This window comes from Chiloscyllium plagiosum, unplaced genomic scaffold, assembly GCF_037043375.1.
Source record: "Chiloscyllium plagiosum isolate Xiang-an unplaced genomic scaffold, Cpla_swu_hap1 HiC_scaffold_39, whole genome shotgun sequence".
NCBI lineage: Eukaryota > Metazoa > Chordata > Chondrichthyes > Orectolobiformes > Hemiscylliidae > Chiloscyllium > Chiloscyllium plagiosum.
In genome coordinates this window covers 58,912,254-58,924,662 of record NW_028270177.1, presented here as the reverse complement: position 1 = coordinate 58,924,662, position 12,409 = coordinate 58,912,254, and positions in this window count along the sequence as shown.

The window sequence follows — 12,409 nt, the reverse complement described above, 5'->3', positions numbered from 1 at the left end:
AGCGATCACAATTCGGTAATGTTTACTTTAGTGATAGAAACGGACAGCTGCATACCACTGGGCAATATCTACAGCTTGGGAAAAGGCAATTACGTTACGATTAGGCACGATTTAGGAAGCATCATATGGGGAAGGAAACTGCAGGTTTTGGGCACATTAGAAATGTGGAGCTTAATCAAGGAAAAGCTCCTGAGTGTCTAACATAAGAATGCACCTGCCAGGCATGGAGGAAGCTGTAGAGCGCGGGAGCTGTAGTATATGAAGGAAGTTGAATCTCTTGTCACGAGGAAGATAAAGGCTTATGTTCAGATGAGATGTGAAGGCTCAGTTAGGCCGCTTGAGGATTACAAGACAGCCAGGAAAGACCTAAAGAGTGAGCTCAGAAGAACCAGGAGGAGACATGAGACGTTGTTGGTGGATAGGGTCAGCATAAACCCTAAGACTTTCTACAGGTATTTAAAGAATAAAAGAATGACAAGAGTAAGATTAGCGCCAATCAATGATAGTCGTGGGAAGTTGTGTGTGGAGAAGAGGGCATAGGGGAAGCACTTAATGAATATTTTTCGACAGTATTCTCCTAGAAAACGACCATGTTGTCAAGGAGAATATTGAGATACAGGCTACTAGACTAAGTGGCATTGAGGTTCACAAGGAAGAGGTATTAGAAATCCTGCAGAGTGTGAAAGTAGATAAGACCCCGGGCTGGACGGGATTTATCCGAGGATCCTCTGTGGAGCCAGAGAGGAGATTGCCGAGTCTTTGACATTGATCTTTAAATCGTCATTGTCCACAGGAAGAGTGCCAGAAACTGGAGGACAGCAAATGTGGTTCACCTGTTCAAGAAGGGGAGTAGAGACAACCTGGTAATTTCAGACCAGTTAGCCTGACTTCAGTTGTTCGTAAAGTGTTGGAAAAGGTTATAAGAGACAGGAGTTATAATCATCTGGAAAAGAATAACTTGATTAGGGATAGTCAGCACAGTTTTGTGAAGGGTAGGTCGTGCCTCACAACCTTTATTGAGTTCTTTGAGAAGGTGACGAAACAGGTAGATGAGAGTAAACTGGTTGATTTAGTGTATCTGGTTTTCAGCAAGGCGTTCGTTAAGTTTCCCCAGATGAGACTGTTGTACAAAATGCGGAGGAATGGGATTACGGGACATATAGCAGTTTGCGTCAGTAATTGGTTTGCTGAAAGAAGACAGAAGGCGGTGGTTGATGGGGAATGTTCATCCTGGACATCAGTTCCCAGTGGTGTACCGCAAGGGTCGGTGTTGGGTCCACTGCTGCTCTTCGTTTTAATAAACGACCTGGATGAGGGCGTAGAAGGGTTGGTTAGTGAATTTGCAGAAGACACTAAGGTCGGTGGCGTTGTGGATAGTGACGACGGATGTTGTAGTTACAGAGAGACATAGATAAGCTACAGAAATGGGCTGAGAGGTGGCAAATAGAGTTTAATGCGGAAAAGTGTGAGGTGATTCTTATTGGTCGGAGTAACCGGAGTGCAAAGTATTGTGCTAATGGTAAGTTTCTTGGAAGTGGAGATGTTCAGGAACAGAGATCCTTGAAATTTGCTACCCAGGTTGACAGGGTTGTTAAAAAGGCAGTGTTTTAGCTTTCATCAATAGAGGGATCGAGTTTCAGAACCATGAGGTTATGCGACAGCTGTACAAAACTCTGGTGCGGCCGCACTTGGAGTATCGTGTACAGTTCTGTTCACCACATTATAAGAAGGATGTGGAAACTTTGGAAAGCGTGCCGATTTCCTCGGATGTTGCCTGGAATGAAGGGAAGATCTTACGAGGAAAGGCTGAGAGACTTGACGCTGTTTACGTGGGCGAGAAGAAGGTTGAGAGGTGACTTAATAGAGACATATAAGATAATCATAGGGTTAGATAGGGTGGTAATTATTTCTGATGAAAAAGCGTGAAGTAGTTTTCTCCAGGGCTAATCTGTTTGAGTTTGAAATTCCACTTCTGTGTTTCTCCTTCGAGGAACATGTGAATAACAAGCAGCTGACGCAAAGAATGCTCCAGTTTGGCAGGAAGAGCAACGTGAGAGAGTAGAAGCCGTAGAGTAACGGGGAAACAGTTCGGGAGGAGACGTACGGGAAGCGGCTTAATGCTTCTCTTCCTATGTAACGACAACATAATTAGAGGAATCCAAAGTAAACAGGCAGGATGATGGGAGATTACAGGAAGCCAGGCTGCCTCAGGAGGTATACGTTCAGCGTGTATCAATTCTAAACGGCTTGGCCTATCCTCGAATGGCAGCCTGCTGCCTGTTTACATCTTTGCTTACGTAAACAGGCTCTGGTTTTCAAGTCTAAAGTGAAGGAAGAAGTAGCCAAATGGTTAAATTCCTAATTTTCTGAAAGTCAGTCCCTACTGAGGCATTTGTCACTCTCGCAAGATGTGTCTGTGGTAATAGAAACAACTAAACTTCCACCGAATCGTTCAAAAGAATTGACGTCTTGATTGGAAGCATCTTGCAAAGCAAGTTGTTTATCTTCTTAAACTCGGTTTTCCTAAATATCTCTCAAAAATGAGCTGTTTCTGAGTACTTTGCAGCCAGAGCATTTGAAAGAATTTCATTCTGTTTGAATTATTTGTGGCACTTTTTAATATACTGATTAATGTCTCCGATCGATGAATGCAACCGAGAATATCATGGTCAACCTCAGACCGCTGTCAGAGGAGGGGAAGAGAGGAGGGGAAGATAGGAGCGTCTCGCACGCAGCTCTTGTGCACATTATCAATTTCAAACCAATCCAATACCTGTAATCCGTGGGAGTTTTAAGGAAACAATTAAAAAGAGCCCCGTTTCAACTCTGTGAATCTTTAGGGGAATGAAGGATGAACTGACCGAATGAGCAGAGACTGTCAAGGTACCTTCCCCTTCTTGGAGGAACAGGGACATGAACTCTGAAGTCCTCGAGGCATGAACTGATCTGCGATATTGAAGCATTCCCATCAGAGCTGCTCCACTGTCGTTGTTGTCATTCTCAGCAACAATATAACCTGATTCCCTGACCAGGCACCCAACCCTGGCCGCAGTGAAGAAAACACCAACTCTTAACCAATACACCACCACTGCTTCCTCGCAAGCTGTTGAACTGCTTTTTAATGCCAAAGCATATGGCGTTTAATTTATCAGTACGTAAGGTTGAGCAAGTCATCGACTGGTTACAGAATGGAAAGAGGCCCATCATCCAAGTTTTCAGCTCTTGGCCTCTCCCGTTGTGTTCTCAAATGTTTCAAGCACTCGTCGTAATGCTATCATCCAGGCATGTTTTGCAATGTATCCGACTGAAGTTTAAGATGGATAACCTGTGTTCACACCCCCTCGGTGATCTAAACCCCATTTCACTTACAGAGGCAAACACACAGACACGTTCTGGCGAAGTGACTGTGGCCTTTGGAGAGATCAGCCAGAAAATAGGATTGCACTCAATTGGCTTATTTTGTCCCATTTCAAATTTCAACACCAGAGTTTGGTTGCAGCAAAGAAAGGAAGCATTCAGCCATTCCCCTGACCGTGTTCCTCCCCTATCTAAGCATTGAACTACGGAGGCAGTGTGCTCCGAGAGAAGGATCCTCACTCTTTAGAAAAAGCAACATAATAGATGATTGGATAGCCCGTGCATTAGAAACCAGTCGGAACAAAACCAAGACAAAACTGAAGGCATCATGTGCAGAAGGATGGGAGACTGTAATGCCGAATCAGACAGTGCCCATGTTGATAGAAACAGCGACTGTCCCTGGAAGTCCAATCATTTGGATTCCGTGCTCTCACAGCCATGGCCTGCGAATCGTTAGCATTTACTGTTACCAATATGAAATGTTGCCTTCCCCTTAAAAGTAGAATTATGACCTGGACATGCACACATAAATTGTGAAATTGATATAAATTGATTTTTTTTTTCTTCCATGTTTGGGCTAAAAGTGTAACCTGTAAATACTTAGATGATCATTAATATCCAATATTCAAGCCAGTTAGTGTTGTCACAAAACTACAAAACCAGAGGAAGAGCTGGGAGATGCATGACTGAAGGAGGTGACTGCTCCTGCTTCCGACCCACTTTTCATCCCTTTTGTCCCAAGTTCAAGTGCAGAATCCAAATACTGGCAATTTAATATATATTTTAAAAAAAACAGAAAATGCTGGAAGTATTCAGCTTGTCTGGCAGCTTCTGAAAGTGTGGTAGAGGTCAACACCATCACAACCTGATTGACTTTACTTTGTATTCACGATAACTAATGTCCAAGTCACAACTCATTCAGACACATTTCCTCATCTTTAAAATGTATGCAAGCTTTCAGTTTGCCATGAGAAACGTGTTGTCAATTAATTCAGTACTGACAGGATAACCGTTTAAAGCTGTATGAAACATGTTGCAAACGGTCATACCAGACAAAATGAGGTGCCACGTGAAGAAATATGTGTTTCATTCAGGTAAGTTAAATAGAATTGTTCACAGAAAATTATGGTGAACTTTCTGCCGATTATTTTGATGAGGTAAGAAGTAGTCTTGATGATGCTAATCCAAAGCGATCAGATAAATGTCGATTGGCAAAACAAAAGACAAAATTTCTGTGAGACTGCTGTGCATGAAACCTGGGGATGATGGAATAAAAGGGATAGTAGAAATATTGATCATAAATTGACTGCGTGAAAGGTTACTGATGAAGTGTGCCTGCCTGAAACTTCGATTTTCATGATCCTCGGATGCTGCGTGACCTGCTGTGCTTGTTGAGCACGACTCTAATGCTGACTCTGATCTCTAGCATTTGCAGTCCTCACTTTCGTCTGCGGGAAAGGGAACAGAGTCATCATTAACAATTGTGTTTTGAACTGGAAGAATTTTTCAAGCGAACTTTGATTGAGCATTGGTGTGTGGAAGTTCTGGTTAGATTATTTTAGACAAGTAGCATTCTCTGATTTATCAGACCGCCCAGCGAGCCCATGAGATTCTTTGATTGGTTGGAGGACCAGTTCCTCCAGCTTGGTCCTGTAGGACCGCCTCTTCTTCGCTGTTGAACATTATACATCATCACTTGGGATGGATCCTGCAGTATGCATAGGGTTAATATGAACTGTGAGCATGCTCGCGGCGAGTTCTCAATGGAACGAAATGTTGTTGTCTCCAATCGACAATCGTTGAGTGAGGGCTAAAGTGGAGGGAAGCGCCAGATGCTATAGCCCAGTTAGAGGTTACAGGTTTGGTCATGAAATGATTCTGGCACCAAACATAGTTTATCTGGGATCGCCAATTAAGCCACAGAGAGCATGAGTCTTCTTCTCAGAAACAGGCCCCTGTCAGCGACCGCTATTCCTGTTTCAGTTTTATTTTTTTTAATTTATCAGGTTACGGTTCGTTGATCTATCTTTAGTGTGAATAGAGCTGAAAATAAGTGATATTGTTTGAAATGATTGCAGTGGTCCATGAGGATGTAATGTTGGGAGACGCTTGGGAGTGTATTAGTGACTGGAATTGGTGGGAAAGTGTACCCCATGAACACCTCTATCGCTGACCTTGCTGTAAATTTGTCAGAGACGGAAAGAATGGAGCAGGAAGTGGAGGGACAGGACTCCTGAGCAGGATAGCGGGTCGCGGGAGTTTTGGAATTTGGGGTCATTCGTGGCCAATCCCTCAACAAAAACCCGACCCATTGTTTTTCTCACTGCTCCCCTTTCCCACACTTTCCTACCACTCCCTCCACCTAGTATTAGCAACATTTTAAAGACGTTTACTTATTTCATACATACTATCTCGCTTTTGTCAGCAATTTGAGAATTGAATTGAAATTGAGATACAGAACAGTGTACGAATCTCATAAGTTACTTTGCACCTCCTCGAATTGCTGAAATTCGTATGCTAAAATCGCTCCCCAATTACTGTTTGGTAAGTACTTACTGAATTATTTCTTAAATCTAGACAATATGTTACTGATATCTGTGTCAGTTAAAAACAATTGGTTTTCATATCCCACCTTTAACAGAATGGAAATATGAAATATTAGAACTGGCCTGGTTTGTTGTGATGTTTGATCCTTCTCTATAATTCAGTATGATCTTATTTGATCATTCCGCACAGTAACCTGCTACTTCTTTAGGCCTACACCTTATGATTCCTCTTGCCTCAAAACTTTAGATATCTTCATCTTGTCAACATTCCACATTCTGGCTTCAATTCGTTCTGTGACATCAAATTTCACTTAGTTACCAGTCTTTGATTAATAAATAAAATCGTCATCTCAGTCTTAAATGGACTACCCATATTCTTAGAAGTGACGCCACCTCCCAACCCTCTATGGTTTGGACGCCCTGGTCATTGAAAGCATCCTTCCTGTATTTACCTTGTTCGTACCTTTTAGAATTTTACTCGTTTCGGTGACGTCCTACTTCATCATTCTAAACTTGAGTGATTTTCATCCAAACGAATCCTCATACGTCAATCCTGTCATCCCATGAATTAGTCTGGTAAACTTTTATTGTGCCATCTCCGAATGGAGAACATCCTTTATCAGATAAGGATCCCTAAACTGCGCTCTCGGTTGTGCTGTCAACAAGACCCTGCACAATTTCAGCAAGTCTTCCCTGCTCCTGTGTTTAAATCCTCTCAGTACAAAGGCAAACACCCAGTTTGGCTTCCTCACCTGCTGCTGCTCCTGCATGCTGACGTTCAGCGATTTGTGTACAAGAAGACGGAATCGCCTTTCCTATTTTAGTTTCGTAAATTCATGCTGGCTCTGTCCAATGCAATTACTGTTTTCCAGTGTTAGGCTAACTTTTCTGTCATTCCATGTTTTCTCGCTACTTCCTTTTATAAATCGTGGCGTCATATTAACTGACCTCCAAGCCCTAGATATTGTTTCAGAGTCGATAGAATATTGAAATATGACAAATAATTTACTCTATTTAGACTCCACACTCTAGTTACAGAACGCATTCACTGCATTTAGGGTGACTTTATGTACACTGCTGTTTGATTCGCAGTTGGTGGAATTTACTGTCTTTTAATCTCATCAATTTCCACAACACTATCTTCCTGATAATACTGATTTCTTTCAGTTCCTCCCTCTCTTTTTCTTCCCAGCACTTTAGGAATATTACTTTTATCATCTGTGATGACAGAACCAATATACATATTTATTTGGTGTTCTATATATTTATCCCGCATTATAACATCCTCTGTTTCTCATTGTAAGGGATTTGCTTTCAATAATCGTTTTTTTTTTCAATTCATATACCTTCAGGAGCTTTAACAATTCATTATATGCTTACTGTTAAACGAAATTTTCGTTCTGTATTAATTCTTTCTTCATCGTCTGCTGATGTCTGATGTTTGCTGCTATTTTCAGCCAATTTGTATGGCTCCTTGAGTGCAATACTATGCCTAATATCGCTTGTTAGCCATGACATGGCCACGTTTCCCGGTTTCTTTGTGTCAGACAGGAGTGAGAAGCAGTTGCAGTTCCTGCAAATGTTTTTGAAGTGCTTGTCATCCCTTTAAGTTCTGTTCCCCAATTCGTTATACACTGCTCACGCTTCATATCAGTGTCATTTCTTCTATTTAGATTTCGGCTCAAAATCGGAGTCAGCTCTATCATTCTCCACCTTAATGAAGAGTTCTCTCACTGACTTCTTCACTCGTCCTGAGGGACAGCATAGAGATAGATTGTCAATTATTCCTTGACATATATACAAATAAAGCTTTGAAATCAAAGTTTGACATATACCCAGGCCTGCTGACTCATTAGAGACAGAGAGAGAGAGGGATAGAGAGAGAGAGAGATCGCGCGATTTGACTGTTGGTGCTTTAACCTGAGAGTCGTTGTGCCTCAGGCACAAGGTGAAAATGTGGGGACTTCATGAGACCAGTACGAGAACTGTGAACATGCTGCTGCTGTCATTCTTCATCGAAATCTCGTCGACCAGCCAACTAAGCTAGCTCACCAATAGCCATTAAACAGTACGTAATCAAGGATGTTCTGTCCTCCATTTGTGTCCTTAATGTATCGACTCAGAAAACCATCTCATACATACACCACGTAAGTCTCCTCCATAGTATTGTTACTGATCTGACTTGCTCAGTCTATTGCCAGGTTGAAGTCACACGCAATAGCGAGAAGGCCACAAGATAAAGGAGCAGCATTAGGCCATTCAACCCATCGAGACCTCTCCAATATTTGGTCATGGTTGATGTTTCACAACCGCATTCTTCGGCTTTCTGCCATCTCCTGTAATTGTTGATCCTCTTATCAATCAGGGACCTATTTATGTCTGTCTTGAAAAATTGCAATGACTTGACCACTAAGCACTCTACGGCAGAGTTCCAAAGGATGACTAGCCTCTTGCTTAGAAATTCCTCCGCATCTCACTTCAAAATGGTCATCCTTTCTCTCTATACTGTGCAGTCGGCTCCTGGTCTCTCGTGCTAGTTAAAAAACTTCTCCACAGCCACTTTAATTGCCCCTCTCTGCATTGTTTAAGTTTCAATCAGATTCTCCTCAAACTTCTAAACTGGATCAAGTACAGCCCCCGAGTTTTCACCATTTTATGACAAGCATTTCTTCCCCCAGGATCATTCGTTTAAACCTTCTTCGGACCCTATCCAATGTCATCATATCTTCTGGAGTATTGTGTACAGTTCTTGTTTCCTCGTTACGAGAAGGATTTTATTATATTGGAGAGGGTTCAGAAAGTATTTACCAGAATTATGTCATGAATAGAAGTCTTCTGTTATAAAAATAGGCTGCGTTTGTTTTTTCACTGCAGCAGAGGACTTCGACGTTTGGCCTTATAGAGATTTGTGAAATCACGAGGAGCATAAATCAGATTACTATCAAAGGTGAGGGAGATCGCATCCAGGGGCATATGTTTAAAGTACGAGAAGGAAGATTTATAAAGGACATGAGTGGCAGCTTTTGTTTTACATCCTTTGGTAACTGTGTGCAATAAACCGCTGGAGGAAGTGATGGATGCAACTACAGTTAAATTATTTAAAAGTCATTTGGATAACTAACTGATTAGGAATGTATTGGATGTTTTTGGGCCAACGGCAGGCAGGCGGGTCTATTTTAATTTGGCAATGGGTTCTGCATGGTATATATGGAGTGAATGGTCTGCTAAACTGCTGTATGACTCTGAAATACCGTTAGATATCGGACCTAACTTCCTGCAATATTCCAAATGCAGTCTGACCACGTCTATATAAATGCTCAACTGGACATCTCTGCTCTTGTATTTGAGGCCCCTTGATATAAATTATAAAATTGAATTTCCTTCCTGAATTCCAACTGAACCTGCCTGCTCTAAGGCTCCCAGATCACTTTATGCTTCGGATTTCTAAAAGCTTTGCGTGAACAGAAATTAGTCGAAGCCTGCATCTTATGAAGTTTCCCAGCTTTCCAGACGCGACCTGTCTCTCAAACTACGTTTGTGTCAAGTGCAAATGTAGCGAAAATGCACTCTATTCCTTTGTCCAGATGTTTAACGTGTAACGTGAACAGTTATGCTCTCAACACCGATGGCTGTGCAAGTCTTAAAAAATCAGTAGCTGCCATCCTGTAAAAGACCCCTCTGTTCTCACTCAGCCAGTCAGCCAATCCCCTCCTTGTCACTAACAGCATGCTTTTACCTTATTTCGCAGTCTGCTGTATGGCACCTTATCACAGGACTTATGAGTATTGAATTAGATCACGACCACTGGTTCTGCTTTGCCTAACTTACTTGGTACTTCCTCAAAAAGATCTAGCATAGCTGACAGACATGACGTCCACTTGATGAAGACATGCAGACTTTGCTGTATTTTACCATTCATTTCCAAGTACTGTGCAACACTGTCATTAGCATGGCCGACAGTAGTCTGTGTCTGACTCTCCTCTTTCTTTCAGCAGGGGTGTTGCATTTAAAAATTTCCCGTCATCTGGGACCCACCCTGACGCCGATGACTCCTGACTGATCACGACCAATGCGTCCACAATCTCCTCAGCAATCTCCTTCAGAAATCAGGAATGCAGTCCATCTGGTCTCAGTGACTTAATCCCTTCAGACCTTGCAGCTTCCCTGGCATCTTCTGGTTATTGTTGGCATTTTATTCACTTCTTCCCTACGTGTCTCTTAATTCACATATTTTGTTGTTGTCTTCCATTGTGAAAACTGATGCAAAGTACGTGTTCACCTGCACCATTTCGTTGTACCCCATTACATCTTCTCCAGTGCACCAATTTGTACTCTTCTCTCTGTTGTCTCTCCACCATTCAGGCGCTCTGCCTGTATTGCTGATGAAGGGCTTTTGCCCGAAACGTCGGATTTTCCTGCTCCTCGGAAGATGCCTGAACTGCTGTGCTTTTCCAGCACCACTCTACTCCAGAATCTGGTTTCCAGCATCTGCAGTAATTGTTTTTACCGAGTTGACTTTAACCCTACTGCGAATACTCTTGCAAGGATGCCTGCCTTGAAGAAATGTTCCTCCTCTACAAGAATCTCAGGGAGTCCTCTTCCACTGCAACTCCCAGGTCGTTTCCTCTGCCCTGAAGCTACCTTCTCCCACTCTCCTCACTGACCTGTCACCTTCATCCCCAGCCACACTCACCTATTGTACTCTATTCTACTTTCTCCCCACCCCCGCCTTCCTCACATTTAATTCTCCACCCGTCAGGCTCTCTGCCTGTACTCCTGATGAAGGGCTTTTGCCCGAAACGTCGGAATTTCCTGCTACTCGGTTGCAGCCTGAACTGCTGTGCTTTTCCAGCACCACCCTACTCAAGAATCTGGTTTCCAGCATCTGCAGTCATTGTTTTACCTTACTATTCTCTCTGTAACCTTTTAAATATGTGAACAAACTCTTCCACCATTCTTTATATTTCAAGTTCACACACTTACGTACTAAATCTTAATAACTCATCTTGTCATTTCAGTTGTTCTCTGCTCGTTATTGAACCCTTCCAAATGCTCTAGGTTTCACTAATCTACACCAGATGGTGTTTTCCTTTTGTTTCTGTGCTCTCCCTGTCTTCTCTTGTCAGTCATGTTTGCTTTGTCCTCTCTTAAGCATGTTCAGGTGGCGTGAGCAATGGATCCGGTGTTACTAGGCGCTGACGGAGTGCCATTTGGACTTGAGATAACGTCCGCCAACTTCTCCAGTATAGCACAGTACATAGAACAAGACTGTGACCAGGACACAATGATTGTGAATTTCTACCCTGAACTGGTAGAGAAGGGTTTACGAAACTGCATTTTAGTGAGTTCAGAGGAGAGCATTTACACACACCAAACCCAAACCAAGGTATATTTGTGTCTTCTGAATTTCGTACCTGGATTGACAGTGATTAATTTTAGATACCCCTTTTTGTTATTTTACCATAACTCTTGTCGACTGTGTCTTTATGAGTTTTCGACCAATTACCATCCCCAGAGCCTGTGACTGTCACAAATCAACTCCATTTTCCTTCTGCTTCTCAGATCATAAGGATGTAGAAAATCTGCTTCATTTTTATTTCCTGATGTCTGTCTGCGCACGCTAAAACATTCATCTGTCTTCTGTCCCTGCACATAAAACCCGACCAGCTAAGTTATTCCAGCATAGCCTGTTTTATTTAAAAAAATGTCAGCTGCTGCAGTATTTTGCTATTATTTTCTTGCAGGTGTTTCTCACAGCACTGAGTCTAAAAGTACAGACGTTCCAACGATTAGCTGCTTTCTTACTGAGTGATGGATACAGAAACAGATCCATGGCCTCCTGTATGAGTATTTATTTCTTTAATTTTAGTCACAATTACCGAATGATTGCAACACAAGATAATTTGGCGCATCGTGCCCATGCTGGTTCCCTTAGCAGATTAGTTCACCCTACTCTCCATCCCTTTCATGAGCAAGACTGGCTGATATTGTCAATCTCCAATTGCTGATGTCGATGTCGATGAATGATCTTCTTGAACTGCTGCAGTGCAGTAGTGCACGTGCTCCCTGATCATTGGCAGGTGAGGAGTTACAGGTTAAACACCTGGAAATGATGAAAGAATTGCAATGGAATCGAAATCAACAACATAAGATTATAATTCTACCCCGTCTTCCATCTATCAAAATGTACAAGATGATTCACAGGAATGTGAAAAGGCAACACTTGACACTGAGCCACATAAAGAGTTGTTTAGACACTTGACCGAGCATGTTTGAATGGGTTCTCTCTCAATTATATTCTTCAAATCAATTGTACAGGGTTTTAGAAGGATTGATTTGTACTCAGCAAATTTGGATCAAAGATCACAGCAGAGTCTGACGGAGCCACATCATTTATCCCAACCTGAATAGTATGGTGTTCTGAACAGGAAAGGTACAAACTTCTTTGAAAGTCGGGAGAAACAGAGCACGTATTCGTGGGCGAGGCTTCAGCTGATCATCTGGCC